Consider the following 21,014-nt stretch of genomic DNA (forward strand, 5'->3'; position numbering starts at 1 on the left):
GGAATGTTTTCCAACAACTTTTCCCCAGATCAACTGCATCAGTATCCATGGGGGCTTGTTAGAGATGCATATTCCTAGTGCAGACCTACTGAACTAGAAGTGTGGGGCTGGAGTCCCCAATCCTGTGTTTTAACAAGTCTTCCAGATATAACTGAGTAACCCCGCCTGACCCCTGCACCTAGGTTGGTGCCATCACTGTTTGGTCCCAGTTGCAGAGCGAGCTGGTGGGCGAGTCAGGCCGCTTGCATCACTGAGGTAGCAGGCAGGCACCCAACCTGCCTGCCTTGCGGAGCTGGGTGGCAGGTAGCCAACCCACCCAACCACCAGGCCAAAGACAGATGCCATCACTGAACAACCCCACCCAACCACCACACCGAGGTTTGTCACCATCATGGAGTTAGCTAGAGGCTTCTTTATAGGCTGGTGCAGGCATTTTGAATTACTCCTGAGGGCGTGGCCATCATCATTGGAAGGGCAACTCCCTTTCTGAGACACCTACAGGAGGCTAGAGGGCCTTTGACAAGACCCAGGAGCCAAGAAGAGGAAGTATTGAGAGATTCGGGACCAACTCAGAGCCACCAGGGAATATACCCCACCTCTTCAGGTGGGGTACCACCTGAAGGGCCACCACCCCTAGAAGGCCAGCTTCCTAGTGGAGCACCGCATTATCAAGTTCCTCCAAAACATCAGGCTACTGAAGGCTAAGAGGTGATTTATTGGAAATCTACAGAGACAATATTGGTCAATAGAGGAAATCTGCAATATCCCAGAGTTTCACTACTAGAGGGGTAGATACCTGACCAATATGAGAAAACAAGGGAAGAAAATTTCCCAAACAAACTTAGATGGTATAGCAATAAAATCCAATGACAGCCCGGAAGAAGAAATGTCAGAGTTCAGAATGTACATAATCAAAACAATCAGGGAAGCAAATGAGGAGATGAAAGAGCAAATGCAGGCACTGAAGGATGAGATGAAAGGGCAAATGCAGGCATTGAATGATCACACCAATCAACAGTTGAAAGAGCAAATACAGGAAGGAAAAGATCATTTCAATAAAGAGTTAGAGTTATTGAAAAAAAAAAAACAAACAGAAATCCTTGAAATGGATATACTGGCGTGACGCTGAAAATGCCAGGGATTGAACCCAGGGCTTCTTGTGCCCAGGATAGTCACTCTACCATTGATCTACATTCCCAGGCCCTTTATTTCAAAGATGAGTGAACTGCACCATAACAAGCATGCTTCTGATGTAACCCCTCCACTTAGCTGTAAAAACACAGTAATCAGAACTGCTTGGTATCTTCCTGAACAAGACTTAATAGGGGCCAGTATGCTTCACTTCATCCAGAGGTTTTCTCAAGCATCTTCAAAGATGCTGAAGTACCCATTCACAATGAGAAGAATAGATGCACTTTCTCTGAAGACATCTCTTCAAAAGAACCTATCCCTTTTGTTTCCAACCCCTTATCTTTTCCCGTCATTTCCAGGGTGTATGAACAAGACACGATGGTATCATACATCCCCATGCAGCTTTAAGAAGAAGCAGAAGCAAGCAGTACTTCCAGCCAGGCCACCGAGCAATCACTTACCTACCTGATAGCCCAAAGCCAGCATTATATATAACTCTGGCAGGACTAATCCCTTTCATTGCTCCACCATTGGTCATGGTCATGACAAAGACTTATATTCCCGTATTAGCTTTTACTCAGATGGCTTATGGAGCCAGTTTCCTATCTTTCTTGGGAGGGGTCAGATGGGGTTTTTCTCTGCCAGAAGGTAGTCCAGCCAAACCAGACTACCTTAATTTAGCTTATAGTATAACTCCTATTGTGTTTTCATGGTTTGCCTTCCTTATTTCTGAAAGACTCAGTGAAGCCATAGTCTTAGTACTAATAGGTTTGGGGATAGCATTACAGGTTGAACTTTTTCTCTTGCCTCATTATCCCAACTGGTTCAAGGCCCTAAGAATAGTTGTCACTTTAGTGGCTTTTTTTCATTTGTAGTCACCTTACTACTTGAAAGTATTTATTCAGAGAAAGGACCCAAGAGACCTGGTCAAGTAGAATAAGTATAAAACTGTTTTGTAAAGTTACATTTTGGCATGACCTTTTTAAATTCTGTTTGGCTCATTTTTTCCCTTCACTAGTGGTAGTTCTTTATATGTTGTTTTTCATTTCTAAAATTTATTTCATAGTAATTGTTTGAGCAAGAACTCCAAAAATCCCTAACAGGGCCATATTAGGTTAGTTTACATTCAGTCTTTCTATGAATGATATATCACTTAAACATTTCAGTGTTTTATCTTGAAAAATGTAAAATAAAAAAGGTTAAAATTAAAAAATTTAAAAAAAGAAATCATTGAAATGAAGGAAACAATAAACCAAATTAAAAACTCCATAGAAAGCATAACCAGTAGGCTAGAACACCTGGAAAACAGAACCTCAGATATCCAAGACAAAATATTTAATCTTGAAAACAAAGTTGAACAAACAGAGAAGATGGTAAGAAGTCATGAACAGAATTTACAAGAACTATGGGATATCATGAAAAGGCCAAATTTAAGAATTATTGGGATTGAGGAAGGCTTCAAGAAACAAACCAAAGGAATGAACAAACTATTCAATGAAATAATATCAGAAAATTTCCCAAATCTGAAGAATGAAATGGAAAAGCAAGTACAAGAGGCTTATAGGACTCCAAATACACAAAATTACAATAGACCCACACCAAGGCATATTATAATGAAAATACCTAACATACAGAATAAAGACAGAATTTTAAAGGCTGCAAGAGAAAAGAATCAAATTACATTCAGGGGGAAACCAATAGGGATATCAGCAGATTTTTCAATCCAGACCCTAAAAGCTAGAAGGGCCTGGAACAACATTTTTCAAGCTCTGAAAGAAAATGGATGCCAACCAAGAATCATATACCCAGCAAAACTTACCTTCAGATTTGACAATGAAATAAAATCCTTCCATGATAAACAAAAGCTAAAAGAATATACAAAAAGAAAGCCAGCATTACAGAACATTCTCAGCAAAATATTCCATGAGGAAGAGATGAAAACCAATAATGTAAATCAGCAAAGGGAGAAACTACCCTAAAGGAATAACCAAATAAAGGAGAAATCAAGTCATGTCAAAAAATATGAGCAAAATGACTGGGAATACAAATCATATCTCAATAATAACCCTGAATGTTAATGGCCTGAATTCATCAATCAAAAGACATAGACTGGAAGATTGGATTAAAAAGAAAGATCCAACAATTTGCTGCCTGCAAGAGACTCATCTCATAGAAAGAGATACCCACAGGCTACAGGTGAAAGCATGGGGGAAAACATATGCACATGGACACAGCAAAAAAGCCAGAGTATCCATTCTCATATCAGATAATGTGGACTTCAAGCCAAAGTTAGTCAGAAGGGATAAAGAGGGACATTTCATACTGCTTAAGGGAAGCATAAATCAGCAAGACATAACAATCATAAATATCTATGCTCCAAATAGTGGCTTATCCATATATGTCAAACAAATCCTTCTCAATGCCAGAAATCAAATAGACCACAACACAATAATACTAGGTGATTTTAACACACCTCTCTCACCACTGGACAAATCCTCCAAACAAAAATTGAACAAAGAAATCATAGATCTCAAAAACACAATCAATAATTTAGACTTAACGGGCATTTATAGAATATACCATCCAACAAAGAGCAAATATGCTTTCTTCTCAGCAGCACATGGATCCTTCTCTAAAATAGACCATATATTATGCCACAAAGCTACTGTTAGCAAATACAAGAAGATAAAGATAATACTTTGTATTCTATCAGGTCATAATGGATTGAAATTAGAAATAAATGACAGAGTAAAAAACAGAAACTACTCCAACACCTGGAGATTAAATAATACACTATTGTATGATGAATGGATAACAGAAGATATCAGGAAGGAAATTAAAAAAATTCTTAGAGGTAAATGAGAACAAAGAAACAATATATCAAAATCTTTGGGACACTATGAAAGCAGTTCTTAGAGGAAAATTTATTTCATGGAGCGCATTCAATAAAAGAAGAAAAAATCAACAAATAAATAACCTAACAGAAAAAGAAGAACAGAGCAACACCAAAAGTAGTAGAAGACAGGAAATAGTTAAAATCAGAGCTGAAATCAACAAAATTGAAACAAAAGAAACAATCAAAAGAATTGACAAAATAAATAGTTGGTTCTTTGAAAAACTAAACAAAATTGATAAACCCTTAGCCACACTAACAAAGAGAAGAAGAGAGAAAACCCAAATTACTAAAATTCAGAATGAACAAGGAAATATCACAACAGATACGATTGAAATACAAAACATAATTAGAAGCTATTTTGAAAATCTGTACTACAACAAAATAGAAAATCTCAAAGACATCAACAGGTTTCTAGAGACATATGAATTACCTAAACTGAACCAGGAGGACATAAACAATTTAAATAGATCCATTTAAGGTAATGAAATAGAAGAAGTCATCAAAAGCCTACCAACAAAGAAAAGTCCAGGACCAGATGGGTTCTCAGCCGAGTTCTACAAAACCTTTAAAGAAGAGCTCATTCCAATACTTCTCAAAGTATTCCATGAAATAGAAGAGGAGGGAACCCTCCCAAACTCATTCTATGAAGCCGATATCACCCTGATACCTAAACCAAACAGAGACACATGGAGGAAAGAAATTTTCAGACCAATATCCTTAATGAACATTGATGCAAAAATTCTCAACAAAATCTTAGCAAATTGCATACAAAAATATATTAAAAAGATAGTGCACCACAATCAAGTGGGTTTTATCCCAGGGATGCAAGGTTGGTTCAACATCCAGAAATCAATAAATGTAAGTCAATAGACTTAAAGTGAAGAATCACATGATTATTTCAATAGATGCAGAAAAAGCATTTGATAAAATACAGCATCCCTTCATGCTCAAAACACTGGAAAAAATAGGGATAGTGGGAACTTAACATTGTAAAGGCCATCTATGCTAAGCCCATGGCCAATATCATTCTAAATGGTGAAAAACTGAATGAATTCCCCCTAAAAACTGGAACAAGGCAGGGATGCCCCCTTTCACCACTTCTATTCAACATTGTCCTTAAAACTCTAGCTAGAGCAATTAGACAGACCAAGGAAATTAATGGGATATGAATGGGAAAAGAAGAACTCAAACTATCCCTATTTGATGATGACATGATTATATATTTAGAGGAACTGGAAAATTCGACCAGAAAACTTTTAGAACTCATAAGTGAATTCAGTAAAGTAGCAGGATATAAGATTAATGCTCATAAATCAGATGCATTTTTATACATAAGTGATGAATCTTCAGAAAGAGAAGTTAGGAAAACTACCCCATTCACAATAGCTTCGAAAAAAATAAATACTTGGGAATCAATCTAACAAAAGAGGTGAAAGACCTCTACAGAACACTAAAGAAAGAAATTAAAGAACACCTTAGAAGATGGAAAGATCTCCCATGTTCTTGGATAGGCAGAACTAATATTGTCAAAATCGCCATACTACCAAAAGTGCTATACAGATTCAATGCAATTCCAATTAAAATCCCAATGACGTACCTTACAGAAATAGAGCAAGCAATCATGAAATTCAGCTGGAAGAATAAGAAACCCAGAATAGCTAAAGCAATCCTTAGCAGGAAGAATGAAGCAGTGGGTATCGCAATACCAGAACTTCAACTCTACTACAAAGCAATAGCAACAAAAACGGCATGGTATTGGTACCAAAATAGGTAGATCAATGGTCCAGAATAGAGGACACGGACACAAACCCAAATAAATACAATTTTCTAATACCAAAGGTGCCAAAAATATGCAATGGAGAAAAGATAGCCTCTTCAACAAATGGTGCTGGGAAAACTGGAAATCCATATGCAACAGAATGAAACTAAACCCCTATCTCTCACCCTGCACAAAAATCAACTCACAATGGATCAAGGACCTTGAAATCAGACCAGAGACCCTGCAACTTATAGAAGAAAAAGTAGGTCCAAATCTTCAACTTGTTGGCTTAGGATCAGACTTCCTTAACAGGACTCCCATAGCACAAGAAATAAAACAAGAATCAATAACTGGGACAGATCCAAACTAAATAGCTTTCTCTCAGCAAAGGAAACTATCAGCAATGTGAAGAGAGAGCCTACAGAGTGGGAGAAAATCTTTGCCTCTCATACTTCAGATAGAGCACTAATTTCCAGAATATATAAAGAACTCAAAAAACTCTACACCAAGAATACAAATAACCCAATCAACAAATGAGCTAAGGATATGAACAGACACTTCACAGAAGAAGATCTACAAGCAATCAGCAAACATATGAAAAAATGTTCAACATCTTTAGTAATAAGAGAAATGCAAATCAAAACTACCCTAAGATTCCATCTCACCCCAACTAGAATGGCGATTATCAAGAATACAAGCAACAATAGGTGTTGGAGAGGATGTGGGGAAAAAGGTACACTCATACATTGCTGGTGGGGCTGCAAATTAGTGCAGGCACTCTGGAAAGCAGTGTGGAGATTCCTTAGAAAACTTGGAATGGAACCACCATTTGACCCAGCTATCCCACTCCTCGGCCTATACCCAAAGGACTTAAAATCAGCATACTACAGAGATACAGCCACAACAATGTTCATTGCTGCTCATTTCACAATAGCCAGATGGTGAAACCAACCTAGATGCCCCTCAAATGATGAATGGATAAAGAAACTGTGGTATATATGTACCATGAAATATTACTCAGCCATAAAGAATAATAAAATTATGGCATTTGCAGGCAAATGGATGCAGTTGGAGAATATCATGCTGAGATAAGCCAATCTCAAAAAACCAAAGGATGAATGATCTCACTGATAAGCGGATGATGACACATATAGGAGGTGGGAAGGGGGCAAGAATGGAGGAAGGAGGGACTCTGTAGAGGGACAAGAGGATGGGAGGGTGGCGGAGGAGAAAAAATAACAGAATGAATAAAAAGCTATTACTCTAGGTAAATGTATGATTACACAAATGGTATGCCTCTACTTCATGTACAAACAGAGAAACAAGATGTATCCCATTTGTTTACAATAAAAATGAATTTAAAAAACCAAGTCTTCTAGGGCATTGGTACGCACATTCAAATTTGAGGAGCCCTGCTTTGCAGAGACCTAAGACCAAGTGAGAAGCAGATAGACTTCTGGGGTAAGAGATGGCCTGCCACAAGATTATTAGCCAAGATCATCAATGTGGAATGAGGAGTGTTGGAAACCATCTCTACTACTTCAGTTGATCTGTGCCAGGAAAACTAGGTATTTCAAACAGGGAGGATTTGATACAGGGAATGTTTTGCTATGAGAGTGGGCTGGCATGAGGAGTAAAGGTCAAAGAATATAACTCTTGGCTTTCAGAAGATCTGGAATTTGCTGAGGAAATAATAGCCTACGTTCATGCCCACCTTTATAATGGAAGATGGGATTTGAGGGAGAGAGCTCGGAAGGCAGGGGAAAGTAGAGAGCAGATAGGGATGAAAATGAGTTATCAACAGCTAACCCTGCAGGGAGTGTAATTCATTCATTTGTGGGCTTCCACCCCATCTCTAGGAACACCATCACAGCTCATGGGACTAGCCACCAGCAGCCCATGTCTTTCATTCATGTAGGAAATATCCATTGAATGTGCCTACTGCGTAACTGCTCTTTGGCTAAAGCTTAATTTCCTTATAGATTTTGACCCAGGATGGCCCAATCAAATTCTTTCCTGAGAAACTGGGAATTGGGGAGGTCAGTCATATGTAATATTATGCTTTGTGGGTACTCAACACCTTCTCGTATTGCCCAGCGTCATGAATGAGCAGTTCAAATGGAAAAAAAAATACTCATATTTGGAGACTGATTCAACTTCTCAGATTCTATGAAATATCCCAGTAATTGACAATTTTATGAATTATTTTCCAGATTATCTTCACTCGTTTATGTTTTTATTTACACCAGGGTTTATCAATTAGGTACTGTTGACTTTAGGGGCTGGATAATTTTCTGTGATTGGGGTTGGGTAGGCATCAGAGGTAGATGAGCATTATCCCCAGCTTCCACCCACAAATATGTTGCAACCTAAAAATGTCTGCAGACATTGCCAAATGTCTTCTGAAGGGACAAAATCATCCCAGGTAAGAACAATTGACTAAGACCAACTCAAGGTGGTTTCTTTTATTTGGAATTAAGTTGGTTTCTTTTACTGGAAATTAATTAGCCTCACTCCTAAGCCCCAGTGTTTCTAGGATACATGATTCTCTTACTCAGGAGAGTCTCAAAATTGGATGAACAATAACTTCTTTCTGTGTAAAACTCCAGCTATAGCTATATAGATGGCTTTGGGTTGGAGGGTGACATTCATATCAAGTCTTGTCAAGGGTTCAAATGATCTTGGTTCTCAAGGTGGAGCAAGGGCCACTGCCCTGAAATGGGCAATGAGTCCTGATATGGGGCCTTTCACAGAGCCAGCTTTGGTCCATAGCCATTCCGGTCTGGAATCAGCCATGTAGCCAGAGGCAATTTCATAGATTCATCAGGGCTCCTTACAGGACCCACTGGCATCTCACCATCATTCTTTCCTGAAGCTCCTTTTCTAGTTTAGTTGTAGTTCTAGATGGTGCAGTAAAGAGAGTGACATCACAGAACTAGAGTGCCTCAATCAAAGCCACTTTGGGACCTCACCCATCCTCCCAGCTGGGCCTTCTTCCTCTACTCAGCAGTTCAGTCACTCAAGTCCCAGAATGCTGTGTAGCTCCTTCTACCTACAATGCTGATTAGACTAAGAAGCAGGTAGACTAGGAAAAAATAGAGATAAAATTCCCTAGATTATTTTTAGAAAATTCATGTTAGTTACTGAAGATGGCCATTGTCCTAAGAGTTCATCAATTGCATATCTACCATCATGTCCTAGTTTGTGGATGATTGAACTCAAGTTTACCAGTTCTCTTATTCCAGGATGTGCTTCTCTATCTTTCTGAAACTCCATTTAACACTTCTCTGCCTTTAGTTGTGGCATCTCCACGTTTACCAAAAGAATTTATGATACAGGCCCTACATAAAATGCCATCAGGACTTCCAGACTAGAATCCTGTGAATGAGTGAGGTATTAGAAATTGGCCAATATATGAAATAAATGAATGCTCGGGCAACAATGTTCACAACAGAGAAGTAAAAACAACCACATACCTGTGAATATAGGAATGCATGTGTAAACCATGGTAACAGGGTAAGTAATAGCACAGGGCTGGCCACAGCACCCATGAATATGTTGAGTGCTTAATATGTGCCAGGAAGTGTAGCAGAACATTACATATGCTATTTAGTCTCGTAACAACCATGTGAAGAGAAATAATTACTGTTCCAATTTTTCAGATGGAGAAACCGTGGGGTATTTAAATAAATAGCCAAATTCATACTGTTTGTACCTTCATACAAACTGTTGGTAACAGTTGAAGGTAACAAGCTGAGCCTTGCATTGGGGTCATGTATAAACAGCAGGATGCAGGGTTGAAGTGACAGTGTATGGCTTGGTGGCTAAGATTTTCTAAGTCATAGCGTCTTTGGTTGTCACAACTTGGAGTAGCCACTACTGGACTCCAATTGGGTCATCAGGGGGTGCCGCTTCACATTCTATGATGCTCAAGATGGCCCCCATAATAAAGAATTATCTGCAGTCATGCACAGTGGGGCAAGCCTATAATCCCAGAGCTCCCAGGAGGCTGTGGCAAAGGGATCACAAGTTCAAGGCCAGCCTCAGCAACTTAGAGAGGCCCTAAGCAACTTAGCAAGACCCTGTCAAAATAAAACTAAAAAGGGCTGGGACTGGGTACTACTGATAAAGTTGCCCTGGGTTCAATCCCAGTACAAAAAAAAAAAAAGGCTTATATATGCTTTTCCTTAAAAAAAAAAAAAAAAGGCAAAGAAAGATCAACTCCAAAATGTCACACCAGAAAATAGACTACTCTTCATAGAACTTTTCATATTTCATTCATGTGTTCATTGCAAGCTTATTGTGTGTCTACAGCACTGTGAATATAGATGCTGTGTTCTGAACTCTGTGGGTGAAGTCCCTAAGTCAAGGCTTGCTCCTATTATCTCTGATGGTCGGTTAAGCACCTGAAGAATTGGAGATTTAAAATCCTAAAAAAGAGAATGACTTGCTCCCCTCCCCCACTTCTGGCTTCTGCAAGATGAAATACCATTAAAGTCACTTAGGACTGTATCAAATGCTTGCTTTTTCATTAATTTTAAATTACGAGACAACTGGGGTGGAGGTGATTATGATACGTACCTAGAGGGTAGAGACCGGCAAGGCTGCTAGACATCCTACAGAGCAGAAGGACAGACCCTCAAAGAGTAATCCAGGCTGCCATGTCAACTGGGCTGAGGTTGAGAAGGTCTGCTCAGACAAGTGAAATGCACTGCACTGCCTACCTTCACGCACGGACATCAGTATTTTAGAGCATCCCAGGCAAGTCCACCATACATGTGATCTAGAGAACCAGGACATTCATTCTGCAGTCTCCTGTGTGTGAATTTCAACTCATTGTGGACTTGTGTAGTGTCCCCCCATGTGACTTGCTTAGCTTCCTTTCACACACTGAGCCATTCAGATTTTATCTGTTTTATCTCTGCTCACATACCCTGACCATCTTTCTGTAGAACTTTGTTCTCTACTTATTGATTTATAAATGTCTTAATATTCTTGATACTACTCTTCCACATGGGAAGTCAATGTAGGCATACGTATCTGTTTTTCCCTTACAGTTTTCATGTGTGTGTGTCTTATTTAAGGAAAATTCTTTACCTACATTTTGTAGGGGTAGTCCATGGATTTCATTCTAAATGTATCATAAGGGAGACATTTTTATTCTCTGCATAGTTTGGGCTATGGATCTAACTTTATCTCTTCCTTATGGATAACTGTCCTATTATTCTAAAGTCCCCTTTTCCTCCCTGTTTCAGTGCTATGTTGGTCATAGGCCAAGCTGCTCTATATTGATATGTCAATTTGTAGGCACTTCATTTTATTGGCCTCTTTGTATATCTTGATAATAATGCACACCATTTGAATAATGATAGCTTCTGAGAAAATATGTTCTGATCTCAAAAATACCCCCAATATATTTCTATCTTATTATTCCTAACTAGCTTCTTCACAGGTCTTTCTTCAGGCCTCCAAGTGAGTTAAGATCAACTCATCAAGCATCACAAAAAATGACACTGGACACTACTGTGTGTTCCCTATACTCTTATTTTCTTTCCTCCTGGATGCAGAGTTGGACTAAATTTCCAGTTATAGGGCCAGTGTCAGTCATTGTTATATGAGCAGGAACACTGCACCCACCTCCAGGCCAGCCTGTCGAATCCCCCATGAATCACATTCCAAACCCCCTTTACTTCCAGAGACCCTACCACCCTCCCGTTGAGGACTTGTGGGTACAAGATAAAGGATTTTGAGTCAAAGTTAGGAGAAGCCCTCATTCTGGACATAAGAGAAGTAAAAATGAGACCTATATTGTGTTAAGATGCTGCTGTTTTACCATTTGTCGAGTAACTAATAGTCCCTAAGTGATCACAAAACTTATGTGAGGTTTTCATTGAAACTGAAGTAGATGGAGGTGAATGGCCAGATTTACAACACAGGGCCATCTTATCCTTGTACCCAGTCTATGTATCTGTTGATTAATTTGTCTTTTGGGACTTCAAATAAGATTCCTCTTTTTCCCATGAAAGTCTTGCATAGGGCTGGGGTTGTGGCTCAGTGGTAGAACACTTGCTTAGCATGTGTGAGGCACTGGGTTTGATCCTCAGCACCACATAGAAATAACTAACTAACTGACTAAATACATAAATAAAATAAAGGTGTCCGTCAACAACTAAAAATACTTTTTTAAAAAGAAAATCTTGCACATCATTTTTAAGATCTAGTCTCTGGACCATTATTCCTTTTCTTACCGTGTAAGTGTATCTTTTTTGAAGTCATATATATATATATATATATATATATATATATACACACATATATACATTTTTTTGAAGTGAACTCACTGGTTTTTAATGTCTTCACAGTGTGGTACCTTCGCCACAACCAATTTTATGGCACTCTCAGTATTCCAGACAGAAAGCTGTTACTTACTAAGTCACTGCTTATTTCCCCACGAACATTTGTGTACAAGTTTTTGTGTGGGCATGTTTTCATTTCTCCTTGGCATGTATCTCAGAATAGAAGTTCTGGTCATATGACAACTCTAGGTTGAACATTTTGGGGAACTACTATTTTTAGGAGGGCTGCACCATTTTATATTCCCATCAACCTTGGCCATAAGTGGGTGTACTGATTTCTTCACATTCTTTTTAAATACATTTTAAAATTTGTTTTAATTAGTTATACATGGCAGTAGAATGCATTTTGACACATCATAAATGGAGTATAACTTCTCATTCTTATTGTACGTGATGTAGTCACACAGGTCAAGTAGTTATATATGCACATAGTGTGATAATATCCAATTCATTCCACTGTCCTTCCTACTCCCAGACCCCCTCCCCTCCCTTCATTCCTCTCTGTCTGATCCAAAGTACCTCTATTCTTCCCTAGCCACCCACTTTTACTTAGCATCCACATATCAGAGAAAACATTCAGCCTTTGGCTGTTGGGATTGACTGATTTGGCTTAGCATAATATTCTCCATTTCCATCCATTTACCAGGAAATGCCATAATTTCATTCTTCTTTAAGGCCGAGTAACATTCCATTGTGTATATATACACCACAGTTTCTTTATCTATTCATCTGTTGACGTGCACCTAGGTTGGTTCTATAGTTGAACTATTATGAATTTTTGTGCGGCTATAAATATTGATGTGGCTGTGTCACTGTAGTATGCTGATTTTAAGTCCTTTGGGTGTAAACCGACAAGTGGGATAACTGGGTCATATCGGGATTCCATTCCAAGCTTTCTGAGGAATCTCCATACTGCTTTCCATAGTGGTTGCACCAACTTACAGCCCCACAAACATGTTTTTAAAAGTTTTCAGGGGCTGAGAATGTAGTTCGTGCTGAAGCACTTTTCCAGCATGCACGAGACCCTGAGTTCAATCTCCCCAGCCCTGGAAAAACAAATACATTGCTGATGTCAAGTGTTTTATATTTAACATATTTATTTAGGTATAATTTATGCAGTAAAAAACTGAACTCATTTAGGACATGTATTTTGAAGAGTTTTAATAAATTATATAACTGTGGACTATGACTGTGTACCAGCCAGGGAACATGCCATCACACTAAAATGTTCCCTAGTGACCCTATGTAGTCACCCCCTGTTTTCACTACTACCACCAGTCAGTCACTCTGTTGTTTGGTCTCTGTAGTGCTGCCTTTTCTAGAAAATGTCTACAAATGGAACCTTCACTATATCATCTTCTCTTGGATATTCTATATCATTATATTGCCTTTGAAATTTTTATTGTATTTTTTCATTTTTGATTCATCCACCTTTAATTTCTTTTCATTCTCATTTGTTTAGTTGTTACCTCCCCACTTTTTGAAGTACTGATGATGGAACCCAGGGCCTCAACATGCTAAGCAAGTGTTCTACCACTAAGTTGCACCCGCAGCCTCCCCTTTTTCTTAAATTTTGAGTCTTGGTCCTGCTAAATTGCTCAGGCTGGCTTCAAATTTGTGAACTTTCTGATCAGCCTGCAGATTAGCTGGGATTATAGACATGTACCACTGGGCCCAGCTCATGTTTACCTTTGAATTTTTAATATACATGCTTGCTTACAAATCGGAAGTTAATGAATGTCTCCAAATAAGCAAGGAATTAAATAGCTTTAGCCCTTATTGGCTCTGTCCTACACTCTGAGGATGTACAAATCCATAACGTAGACATTTAAAAATTATGGTCGGTGCTGGTTTAGATGTACTTACCCACACACTTACTAATTTCAGACACAGTTCTCCCAAAGACTGAAACAAGTATTCATTAAGAAGAAAGACAGGGGAATGGCGGGCGCCTAATCTGTGTGTACGACCAGCAGTGGAGTCCTTTTGCAATGGCCTCCAATTTTAAGAAGGCAAACATGGCATCAAGTGCCCAGCGAAAAAGGATGAGTCCTAAGCCAGAGCTTACTGAAGAGCAGAAGCAGGAAATCCGGGAAGCTTTTGATTTCTTTCATGCTGATAGAACTGGGACCGTAGATGTTAAGGAACTAAAGGTGGCAATGAGGGCCCTGGGCTTTGAACTTCAGAAGGAAGAAATCAAGAAAATGATAGTGAAATTGACAAAGAAGGGACAGGAAAAATGAATTTTAGAGACTTTTTGACTGTGATGACTCAGAAAATGTCTGAAAGATACGAAAGAAGAAATTCTGAAAGCTTTCAAGCTCTTCAATGATGATGAAACTGGAAAGATTTCATTCAACAATCTGAAGCGTGTGGTCAAAGAGTTGGGCGAGAACCTGACTGATGAGGAAATGGCTGATGAAGCTGATCGAGATGGAGACAGAGAGGTCAATGAGCAGGAGTTCCTGCGCACCATGAAAAAGACCAGCCTCTATTAACATCAGTGTCTTCTCTTCTATTGCAAGCACACTAAATCTAGTGACTAGATTTAGTGCGTGCCATTGTGTGAAATGTGGCTTTTGAGAACACGATCCCCCACTACCCTGTATAACTTTCCTCATGACCTTGAGTCTATTTTAGATTTTTGGAAGAGTTCTTTGATATTAAAGTTCTTTGTAAAATGATCTACCAATTACTTTAATTCTGGAAAGCAGAATGAGAGCACATTAGAGTGGAGAATAGGGGCTTCAAATTCGACTACCTGCCACTTCGCCTTGCATTGCTTCACTGTTGTTGTGCATTTCCACAGAGATACAAACACAAAACAACCTCTTAGACAAGCACATGTTGTCCTTCTCTCACCACAAGCAGTCATTCTTCAGAGGTTCTGATTGTTAGTTGACACCTGTGTGTGGTTTTCTCTTTTATAAAACCCAGTGAACTCTTTCTCTGGCATTTGTATGTGTGTTAATGCTATTTATTTTGTCTGAAAAATAAAGCCTTTCTTAATTTGAAAAAAAAAAAGAAGAAAGACATTCCATGTTTGCCCTTTAATTTCTCTCTCATGGACTCCAATGTGACCTTCAGTGTGTGGGATGCAGGGACTAAAGTGAGTCTGTCTCATTTGTAACCTATTAGGACCTTGCTTTTTCAGTCATTTATTTTTTAAAAAATTTAGTGGTAGATAGACACAATACCTTTGTTTTATTTATTTATTTTTATGTGGTGCTGAGGATCAAACCCAGTGCCTCACATGTGCTAGGCAAGCACTCCACCACTGAGCTACAACCCTAGTCCCATTCATTTATTTTTGATGTAGTCTTTTAAGCACCTGAAGAGCTGTGATCGCTCAAGCTGCAGAAGCAGAGGGTGACCTTGATCTCCATCCTGCATGCAGCCTACCCCCACAGTCCTCAGTTGAATGTTTGGTGGCACCTTCCACATGAAAGATGTTCATGTCCAGGGAAGGAATTAACCAGAGTTGGGAACAAGCTGAAGCTGTCCCTCCCTTGAGTTGGCCTTAGTCATGATCTTGGAATTCAATCAAATAAGTGTGTTGGAGGATTTAGAAGTCACCCTGGGAGCTAGTTGGACCTCCCATGAAGATTGCAGGGGAAAGGACTTCCATAGTCCAAGGCAGGCACATGTGTTGGCTGGGGTCCTGGGAGTCAGAATTTGTAAGAACGAGATCTATGTTCCTAATGCAAATTCAAAAACGAAAGTACCCTTAACAATTGTGCTAAAAATCTCTAAAAGTGGGCTGGGGGTGTAGCTCAGTACTAGAGTATTTATTCTGCATGGTCTAGGAATTGGCACCAAAATCACCATCATCAAAACAGAGCTATACATGCTGAATGGAAAAAGCAGCATTCTGCCTGATCAAAGGTCTAGGAATGAACAGGAATCACCATAATCGCCAGAAATGCTTCTCTGAAATTCCTAAACAAGAGAAATGAAAACATTCGTTCATGCTTGAACCCAGGTGTATGTAGTAGCTCTGTTGATAATTGTCTCCAACTGAAAATGGCCAAATGCAAACAAAACCACCTTAAACATTCTGCAAAATGCAAAGTAGACCTGAACAGTGGGACAGACATACTATGTTCTTCAACAAGGAGACTCAATAGTAAAAGTATGCAAATTATCCCTCAGTTAACTTACAAGTTTCACATGATCCTAATTTTAAAAATATTGGTTTTTTGCTTTTCTAGCCTGGAGCAAGGCAAAATGAATATAGATAAGCAGAAACAACTGAGAAAGTCCTAAGGGTGGGGAGGGAATAGGACACACAAATTATATACATAGTATTTTATTTTTGGTTTTTACTTTTTAAGGCTGAAGTTTTAACTTAGGCCTTTTTCACATGCTGAGCATGGGATGTACCATGAACTACACTCCCAGAACCTTGCTATCATTTGAAAATAAATATCTATAATGGTTGATTTTAGGTGCCACTGTACTGGATGAGGAATATCTAGAGAGCTGGTAAAGTAGTATTTCAAGGTGTGTCTGTGAGGTCATTTCCAAAGGAGATTGGTGCATGAGTTAGTGGACTGAATGGAGAAGATCACACTTAAAGAGTAAATTATATGGTCTATGAAATATGTGCCATCAAAAGTTTTAAAAAGACAACAGCCAGGGCCTGTAGGACCCCTGGCCGGACTGACTGAGTCCTGTCTCCAGGATCCCTCAGCCCAGCCGATCACTCCCTGCCTCTGGGGCCCTCACATCGACTGACTGCTCCCTGCTGCTAGGACCTCCAGACCAACTGACTGTGCCCTATCACTGGGAACCCAGACCAACTGATTGCACCCGGCCTCCTGGATCCCACAACCACACCAAACACACCCGACCTCCAGGACCACTGCCGGACCAACTGCATCCTGTCTCCAGGACCTCCAGCTGACAACGTCCACCCCTGAGCTGCAGCTCCCCATTTGCCAACACATTTCGAAGCCAGAGCAGCCATCTTGGATAATCCTGGAAGCCGTAGCTCCGATCTTCGGGTGGGGCAAATCCCATCCTGAGACGCCTGCTGGAGGCTTGAAGCTCATTGTCAAGTACCTCTTATACATCAGGCTACTAAACACTGGGAAGTTTCATTAGTATATGACTATTATACAGTAGATTTTCTTTTTTCTCCATTTTTAAAAAAAATTTAAGTTTTTATTTCTTTACATTTCTTGCTTTCTTTTTCTTCTGTTTACCTGTTCCCTCATAGTCGCTTTCTCCCTTATTTACATGATGTTATTGTCCCCATAGGGGCTATTTGGTCTAGGATTGCATAGGGTCTGATTTGGGCACTGCTAATATTGATCTCCCCTTAAAGAAAGGGTTTTGGAAACCTATAGGGCCACTATAAGCCTATAGGGGGAAATCTGCAATACCCCAGATCTGCAGTGCTAGAGGGGAAGATACATGAACAACATGAAAAAAAACAAGGGAAGAAAATGATCCAAACAAATCTAGATTCTATAGTAATAGAATCCAATGACAGTATGTTAGAAGAAATGTCAGAAAAGAACTTCAGATTATACATGTTAAGATGATTTGCGAAGCAAAGGATGAGATAAGAGAGCAAATGCAGGCAATGAATGATAATACCAATAAGCTGAAAGAGCACCTGCAGGAAGCAAAAGATCATTTCAACAAAGAGACAGAGATTCTCAAAAAAAAAAAAAAAAAAAAAAACCAAACGGAAATCCTTGAAATAAAGGAGACAATAAACCAAATAAAAAAATCAATGGAAAGCATCACCAACAGACTAGACCACTTGGAAGACAGAACCTCAGACAATGAAGACAAAATATTTAATCTTTTGAAAATAAAGTCGCCCAAACAGAGAAGATGGTAAGAAATCATGAACAGAATCTCCAAGAACTATGGAACATCATGAAAAGACCAAATTTAAGAATTATTGGGATTGAGGAAGGCACAGAGATACAAACCAAAGGAATGAAGAACCTATTCAATGAAATAATATCAGAAAATTTCCCAAACCTGAAGAATAAAATGGAAAATCAAATACAAGAGGCTTACAGAACACCAAATGCACAGAATCACAACAGATCCACACCAAGGCACATTATAATGAAAATGCCTAACATTCAAAATAAAGATAGGATTTTGAAGGCCGCGAGAGAAAAGCATCAGATTACATATAGAGGGAGACCAATACGGATAGCAGCAGACTTCTCAACCCAGACTCTAAAAGCTAGAAGGGCCTGGACCAACTTATTTCAAGCTCTGAAAGAACATGGTTGCCAACCAAGAATCCTATACCCAGCAAAACTAACCTTCAGATTTGAAGATGAAATAAAATTCTTCCATGATAAACAAAAGTTAAAAGAATTTACAAATAGAAAGCCTGCACTACAGAATGTTCTCAACAAAATATTCCATGAGGAGGAAATGAAAAACAACAATGTAGGTCAGCAAAGGGAGGAACTACCTTAGAGAAAAACCACTCAAAGGAGAAACCAAGCCAACTTAAAAACTAAAAATAAGCCAAATGACTGGGAATACAAATCATTTCTCAATAATAACCCTGAATGTTAATGGCCTAAACTCCTCAATGAAAAGACATAGACTGGCAGAATGGATTAAAAAGAAAGACCCAACAATATGCTGCCTGCAAGAGACTCATCTCATAGAAAAAGACATCCAGAGACTAAAGGTGAAAGGATGGGAAAAAACCTACCACGCACATGGACCCAGTAAAAAAGTGAGGGTTTCCATCCTTATATCAGATAAAGTGGACTTCAAGCCAAAGTTAGTCAGAAGGGATAAAGAAGGACATTTCATACTGCTTAAGGGAACCATAAATCAGGAAGACATAACGATAGTAAATATTTATGCCCCAAACAATGGTGCATCCCTGTACATCAAACAAATCCTTCTCAATTTCAAGAATCACATAGACCACAACACAATAATTCTGGGCGACTTTAACGCACCGCTGTCACCACTAGATAGATCTTCCAAACAAAATCCAACCAAAGAAACCATAGGACTCAATAACACAATCAATAACCTAGACTTAATAGACATATATAGAATATTCCATCCATCAACGAGCAGATACACTTTCTTCTCAGCAGCACATGGAACCTTCTCGAAAATAGACCATATGTTATGCCACAAAGCAGCCCTTAGGAAATGCAAAAAAATAGAGATACTGCCTTGTGTTCTATCGGATCATAATGGACTGAGAGTAGAAATCAATGACAAAGTAAAAAAAGGAAATTACTCCAACACTTGGAGACTAAATAAAATGCTATTGAATGAAACATGGATAACAAAAAACATCAGGGAGGAGATTAAAAAATTCTTGGAGGTCAATGAGAATGATGATACAACATATCAAAATCTCTGTGACACTACGAAAGTGGTACTAAGAGGAAAATTCATTGCATGGAGCGCATTCCAGAAAAGAATGAAAAGTCAACAATTAAATGACCTAACATTACAGCTCAAAGCCCTAGAAAAAGAAGAACAGAATAACAGCAAAAGTAATAGAAGACAGGAAATAATTAAAATCAGAGCTGAAATCAATGAAATTGAAACAAAAGAAACTTCAAAAAATTGACATAACAAAAAGTTGGTTCTTTGAGAAAGTAAACAAAATAGATAAACCCTTAGCCACACTAACAAAGAGAAGGAGAGAGAAGACTCAAATTACTAAAATACATGATGCAAAAGGAAATATCACGACAGACACCACTGAGATACAGAACATAATGAGAAACTACTTTGAAAATCTGTATTCCAACAAAATAGAAAGTACCAAAGACATTGACAAATTTCTAGAGACATATGCTCCTCCCAAACTGAACCAGGAGGACATACACGATTTAAACAGATCAATATCAAGCAATGAAATAGACGAAGCCATTAAAAATCTACCATCCAAGAAAAGCCCAGGACCAGACGAATTCTCAGCCGAGTTCTACAAGACCTTCAAAGAAGAACTCATTCCAATACTTCTCAAAGTATTCCAGGAAATAGAAAAGGAGGGTACCCTACCGAACTCATTCTATGAAGCTAATATCACCCTCATACCCAAACCAGGAAAAGACACATCAAGGAAAGAAAATTTTAGACCAAAATCCTTCATGAATATAGATGCTAAGATCCTTAACAAAATATTGGCAAACCGTATCCAAAAACATATTAAGAAAATTGTGCACCACGATCAAATGGGGTTCATTCCTGAAATGCAAGGATGGTTTAACATCCGTAAATCAGTAAACGTAATCCATCATGTCAATAGACTTAAGGATAAGAATCATATGGTTATTTCAATTGACGCAGAAAAAGCATTTGACAATATACAACACCCCTTCATGCTGAAAACACTAGAAAAAATAGGGATAGTAGGAACATACCTGAACATTGTAAAGGCTATTTATGCTAAGCCCATGGCCAACATCATTCTTAATGGAGAAAAACTGAAACCATTCCTTTTAAAAACGGGAACAAGACAGGGATGTCCTCTTTCACCACTTCTATTCAACATTGTCCTCAAAACTCTAGCAAGAGCAATTAGGCAGATTAAAGAAATTAAAGGGATACAAATAGGAAAAGAGGAACTTAAGCTGTCACTATTTGCAGATGACATGATTCTATATTTAGAGGATCCAAAAACCTCCTCCAGAAAATTTCTAGACCTCATCAATGAGTTCAGCAAAATAGCAGGCTATAAAATCAACATGCATAAATCTACAGCATTTTTATATGCAAGCGATGGAACAGCTGAAAGGGAAATGAGGAAAACAACTCCATTTGCAATAGCCTCAAAAAAAAAAATAAAATACTTGGGTATCAATCTAACCAAAGAGGTAAAATATCTCTACAATGAAAACTACAAAAC

At 38.7% G+C, this 21,014-nt stretch overlaps 1 long non-coding RNA gene and 2 pseudogenes across 3 annotated transcripts in view; all 3 read left to right on the plus strand.

Annotated features, from left to right (window-relative positions):
- LOC306650885 overlaps positions 1–21,014 on the plus strand; it is a 461,164-nt gene that overhangs the window by 256,695 nt on the left and 183,455 nt on the right. The gene's annotated exons all lie outside the window — the stretch shown is intronic.
- On the plus strand, positions 1,173–2,086 carry LOC306651399 (transmembrane protein 69-like; annotated as a pseudogene). Its single transcript has one exon. The product of its transcript is annotated as a transmembrane protein 69-like (transcript).
- On the plus strand, positions 14,114–14,666 carry LOC306651039 (centrin-2-like; annotated as a pseudogene). The gene has a single exon. The product of its transcript is annotated as a centrin-2-like (transcript).

This window comes from Sciurus vulgaris (assembly GCF_902686455.1).
Source record: "Sciurus vulgaris genome assembly, chromosome: X".
In the NCBI taxonomy this organism is placed as follows: Eukaryota; Metazoa; Chordata; class Mammalia; order Rodentia; family Sciuridae; genus Sciurus; species Sciurus vulgaris.